At 46.1% G+C, this 6,000-nt stretch overlaps 1 protein-coding gene across 3 annotated transcripts in view; it reads right to left on the bottom strand.

The window, feature by feature from the left end:
• Window positions 1–5,789, bottom strand: part of farp1 (FERM, RhoGEF (ARHGEF) and pleckstrin domain protein 1 (chondrocyte-derived)) — a 372,795-nt gene extending 367,006 nt beyond the window's left edge. For 2 of the 3 annotated variants that reach the window (XM_085998433.1, XM_085998432.1), the window contains exon 1: window positions 5,503–5,789. The gene's annotated coding sequence lies outside the window, so the exon portion shown is untranslated. The remainder of the gene's footprint in view (window positions 1–5,502) is intronic. The other variant, XM_085998434.1, reaches the window with a different exon arrangement.
• Between the last annotated feature and the right edge of the window lie 211 nt (window positions 5,790–6,000).

Here is a 6,000-nt window from a genome sequence, read left to right on the forward strand (position 1 = left end):
GTGCTTAAGAATTATGAATCTTCAGCAATAAATCCAGAAATGTACCATTATTAGCACAATATACTCTGCTCATTAAGAAAACTGTGGTGGGACATTTAAATTAAGGCATTAATATTCCCTGCACAATATTTGGAGACATGTCGAGCAGTGTGCAAGAAATACCCATAAAAGGCAGAGCTCATGCAGATGACAATAGCTACCCAGATCGACTCAATGAGCTGGGTCCCCATACTTCACAGGAGTGCAGGCTTGGGAGTGATTTGATAGAGGTTTATAAAATTATGAAGGGACTAGATTGTGTCTATGTGGACCAATTATCTCAACTGAATAGGTTTAGGGAGGCCAAGGGATTACGCATACACGTTATATAGAATGTACAGCAGAGGAACAGGCCATTCGGCCCAACTGGTCCGTGCCGGTGTTTATGCTCCACACGAGCCTCCTCCCGACCCTCTTCATCTAACACCATCAGCATACCCTTCTATTCCTTTCTCCTTCATGTGTTTATTGAGCTTCCCCTTAAATGTATCTCTGCTCTTCGCCTCAACCACTCCCTGTGGCAGCGAGTTCCACATTCTCACCTCTCTCTGGGTAAAGAAGTTTCTCCTGAATTCCCGATTGGATTTATTAGTGACCATCTTATATTTATGGCCTCTAGTTTTGGTCTCTCCCACAAGTAGAAACATCCTCTCTGCGTCTACCCGATCAAACCCTTTCATAATTTTAAAGACCTCTATCAGGTCACCCCACAGCCTTCTCTTTTCTAGAGAAAAGAGCCCCCGCCTGTTCAATCTTTCCTGTTAGTGAAGATTTACAAGGATGATACCAGAACTGAGAGGATGTACCTTTCTCCAGTGCTTCTATACTCTTTTTATAATATGGAGACCAGAACTGTTCACAGTACTCCGAGTGTGGTCTGACCAAGGTTCTATACAAGTTTAACGTAACTTCCCTGCATTTCAACGCTATCTCTCTAGGAATGAACCCCAGGGCTTTGTTAGCTTTTTTCAGGGCCTTATTAACCTGCGTCGCTACTTTTAGTTATCTAAGGACAGTTGGGTGCTGGGCAGATCGCCTTTGCCCAGAGATTAGTGGGCCTGCGGAACAGGCTGCCGGGCTCCTGCTGTGAACGCTGATTCACTGCACTCCTTCGAGAGCTGGACCTGCTTCTGGCTGGAGCGGAGATCACCTCGTACAAGAGGCAAGTATTCAGTAATGTAAATCAGGCCCAATGTTGTCCCCTGGACTAGCTTAGATCACCTAAGGGGGGGTGGGGGTTGGGCAAGAGTTTTCCAGTTTTTCCAGTCCTTGTGCACCAGTCGCTGAAGGTAAGCATGCAGGTGCAGCAGGCGGTTAAGAAGGCAAATGGTATGTTGGCATTCGTAGCGAGAGGGTTTGAGTACAGGAACAAGTATGTCTTGCTACCGTTGTACAGGGCCTTGGTGAGACCACATCTTGCGTATTGTGTGCAGTTTTGGTCGCCTTATCTGAGGAAGGATGTTCTTGCCATGGAAGGAGTGCAGCGAAGATTCACCAGGCTGATACCTGGGATGGCAGGAATGACGTATGAGGAGAGATTGGGTCGATTGGGCTTATACTCGCTGGAGTTTAGATGAATGAGAGGGGATCTCATTGAAACTTATAAAATTCTAACAGGACTAGACAGACTAGATGCAGGAAGGATGTTCCCGATGGTCGGGAGTCCAGAACCAGGGGTCACAGTCTAAAGATAAGGGGTAAGCCATTTAGGACAGAGATGAGGAGGAATTTCTTCACCCAGAGAGTGGTGAACCTGTGGAATTCTCTACCACAGAAGGCAGTAGAGGCCAATTCATTAAATATATTCAAGAAGGAGTTGGATATATTTCTTAAGGCTAAAGGGATATGGGGCGAAAGCAGGGACAGGGTACTGAATTTGGATGATCAGCCATGATCTCACTGAATGGCGGAGCAGGCTCGAGGGGCCGAATGGCCTACTCCTGCTCCTATCTTCTATGTTTCCCCTCCCCTAATTGGCCTGGGTGTTGATCTGTGTTTTTTCAGCTCTCCCGGGCGGGTAAATGGCTCCAGGTGGGGTAGGGAGTGTCTGATACGCTAACCCTCACAACTGTCCCTCATTTCCGTAAGTTCACCAGTGCATTTAATGCTATCTTTTTTTGTCCACTGATACAATTATATTTATGTTGGATCTCTGCTGGGGTTCGAATAAGAGGCACCGGCGGCACGGTGGCATAGTGGTTAGCACTGTTGCCTCACAGCGCCAGGGACCCGGGTTCGAATCCGGCCTCGGGTGACTGTCTGTGTGGAGTTTGCACATTCTCCCCGTGTTTGCGTGGGTTTTCTCCGGGTGCTCCGGTTTCCTCCCACAGTCCAAAGATGTGCAGGTTAGGTTGATTGGCTATGATAAATTGACCCTTAGTGTTAGGGGGATTAAATACGTGGGGTTACGGGGATAGGGTGGGATATGTGTTGGTGCAGGGGTTACGGGGATCGGGTGGGATATGTGTCGGTGCAGGCTCGATGGGCTGAAATGGCCTCTATCTGCACTGTGGGGTTTCTGTGATTCTGTGATTCTGTGAATATGCAAATATGTGCCTCATTCTTAAGTACATATTGTTGTGTATGTACCTTTAAGAGAGAACTGATTTTATACTGTAGTACCGGCAGTGACCACACCTGTATATAAAGCCATAGCAGGCTTCTGTACTTTCAGTTTAAGCATACCCTCTGTTCAGTAAACACCTGTTATTATTGTTCTCCTGCAGTCCGTGTGTTACTGATACGCGGACACTACACATATGTTACGCCAACTTTTGCAATCACATCGCTGATTCTGAACCTCTTACTGTAATTCATTCACTTTATTAGGTTGATTGTGCGTCAATAGACAAGTGAAACTGGTACAGAGCAAAGCAAGTTTATTCTGCCAGTACTTACTGCGATTATATAGCGCCCTGGTGAGACCACACCTGGAGTATTGTGCGCAGTTTTGGTCTCCTTACCTAAGGAAGGATATACTTGCCATAGAGGGAGTGCAACGAAGGTTCACCAGACTGGTTCCTGGGATGGGGGGATTGTCCTATGAGGAGAGAGTGAGTAGACTAGGCCTATATTCTCCAGAGTTTAGAAGAATGAGAGGTGATCTCATTGAAACATACAAAATTTTTACAGGGCTTGACAGGGTAGATGTTGAGAGGATGTTTCCCCTGGCTGGGGAGTCTAGAACCAGGGGTCACAGTCTCAGAATAAGGGGTCGGCCATTGAGGACTGAGATGAGGAGAAATTTCTTCACTCAGAGGGTGGTGAATCTTGGGAATTTTCTATCCCAGAGGGCTGTGGAGGCTCAGTCGTTGAGTATATTCAAGACAGAAATCGATAAGATTTTTCAATATTAAGGGAATCAAGGGATATGGGGATAGTGCAGGAAAGTGGAGATGAGGTAGAAGGTCAGCCATGATTTTACTGAATGGTGGGGCAGGCTCGAAGGGTCAAATGGCCGACTCCTGCTCCTATTTCTTATGTTCTTAGTTGTGTGGTGTTTAGGAAAGATTACAGAACAAATTTACAACTGGCACTTAGAATTCAGTGGTTTAAAACAAACAAGTGCTGAAAATCCGAGATAAAAATACAATTATATCGCGGGTCTACCTGCATCTGTAAAGGGATGTGGCAGATTAATGTTTTAGTTTAGACCTTAAGTCAGAACAGAGTTGAAGGATCTATAGCTCAAACCTGATAGGCCTGTTATGTGTTTCCAAACCATTTCTGTTTTTACGTACATTATTAAGGTATGCAACCAACAACTTGTATTTATATAGTGCCTTTAACGTAGTAAAACATCCCAAGGCGCTGCACAGGAGTATTAACAAATAAAATTTCACACTGAGCCACAAGGAGATATTAGGACAGGTGGAGGAGGTGGGTTTTAAGGAGTGTCTTAAAAGGAGGAAAGAGAGGTGGAGAGGTTTAGGGAGGGAATTCCAGAACATGGGGTCCAGGCAGCTGAAGGCACGGCCGCCAATGGTTGAGCGATTATAATCAGGGACGCTCAAGAGGGCAGAATTAGAGGAGCGCAGATATCTCATGGGGGGGGGGGTGGCGGAGTTGTGGGGCTGAAGGAGATTAGAGAGATAGGGAGGGGCGAGGCCATGGAGAGATTTGAATTGATGAGAATTTTGAAATCGAGGCGCTGTTCAACCGGGAGCCAATGTGGGTCAGCGAGCACAGGGCGTGATGGGCGAACGGGACTTGGTGCGAGTTAGGACACGGGCAGCCGAGTTTTAGATCACCTCAAGTATTACGTAGGGTGGAGTGTAGGAGGCCAGCCAGGAGTGCATTGGAATAGTCAAGTCTAGAGGTAACAAAGACTAAGCTAATCACTCATCTAATAAAACACAATTACCTTAATAACATGAATGAATGACAGTAACAAAAGGTTCCAAATCAACCACGTGATTTCAAAAGTTGACGTAACATATGCACTTAGGAATGAGGTGCATCATTTGCATCTCAAGCCTATCAGAACCCCAACAGAAATCCGACAAAAAATATTAATTGTACTACAGGGAAAAAAGCATTAAATGCACTTAACAATTGCCATCTGATTTTTATGGTTATTTCTTGCACACTTGATATGCAAACATATGGCACTAATGGTTTGCAAATATTGCACAGGGAATGTTCCCAAGCAGAAAAACACAGTCTGTCTAAAGATAAATAGTCTCTTTTTTTAAAAAAAAGGTATGGACAGATAAGTAGATTCCTAGCCTCCTAGTTCCGATTTCTCTGGATTCGTATTTTTCTGGTCTATCACCCCATGAGATCTAACCTTGTTTCTGCAGGGTCGGTTCAAGCGCAGTTCAAAGCGAGTTTTACCTCTTAAAACACTTTCATTATATATTAAAAAAAACACACACACACACAGGGCTATCCTCTTTTTATGACACTGGAACTGATCAAAGTGCCACAGAAAGACCAATAGGACCTGGAAACATTTACAATCCTTTAAACATTTGGACGAATAACCAACCTCATTCCCACTGAAACTTGATCCAGAAAAGGGAACGGGGGAGGAAGCAATCCTTAACCACGAAAGCTGGGGTTGGGGAGGAGGGGAATTCTTTACATTTACAATTAAAAACTTTTTGAGTTAATTTCCTGAACCCCAATTACTTATTTTTTTAAATGAGAGGTAAAACAATCCCAACCTTCAGCTCCACACATGACAAGGATCAAAGGTAGAGCTTTTTTGTTGCGCTCAGGCCGAAACAAAAAGAATTGTTGGGGGGGGGTCCGCGGCAGATACTGGGAGTAAATGGGGAGGGAGAGGAACATCCAACACTCCGCGCTGGTGGGGTCACCTCCAGCCCCGGGTCTGTGAGCCCCACTTAGCCCCTACCCTGAGCCCCAGGTCCAGCTCAACCCCAATGACCAGCTCCTCCAACAAGTCCCTACCCCAGGGTGTGTGTGCTTCCTCCCCCCCCAGTTCAAATCCAAGCTCACCTCGGCAATTGCAATCCTCTCCTCTGGGCTCTGTTCCTGGATCCTTCCTTCTTTCTTTCTTTCTTGCCCCCCCTCACTAAGGACTGCAAGACGCTCTTGGGTTTGAGGGACAGGGGGAAGAGGGTCAGGGCTGCTCAGAGAGGGGGCTTCAGATGTTCAAAGTGTGGCGGTGGAAAAGGAGACGGAGAAAGACGGGCTCCAGGTCGCCATGTCCCAACTGCTCAGAGATGTGAGCTTCACATTTACGGATTGAGTGTGTGCATGAAGAACAGCGCCATCCCCACCAGACTTGGAACAGCAGAAGCGCCGCCCAGCTCAACAACACAACTTACTGGTGAACAGAGGAACATTCAATCAATCGTTCAGGTCTGAAGACTTGCATTTCAGTAGCGCCTTTCACGACCTCAGGATATCATAAAGCGCTTTACAGCCAATGAAGGACTTTTTTTTGAAGTGTGGTCACTGTTGTAATGTAGGAATGGTGTGGAGATGCCGGTG

The sequence above is a fragment of the Somniosus microcephalus genome, chromosome 10, assembly GCF_052327205.1.
Source record: "Somniosus microcephalus isolate GS21.2 chromosome 10, FLI_Smic_1.0, whole genome shotgun sequence".
Classification (NCBI taxonomy): Eukaryota; Metazoa; Chordata; class Chondrichthyes; order Squaliformes; family Somniosidae; genus Somniosus; species Somniosus microcephalus.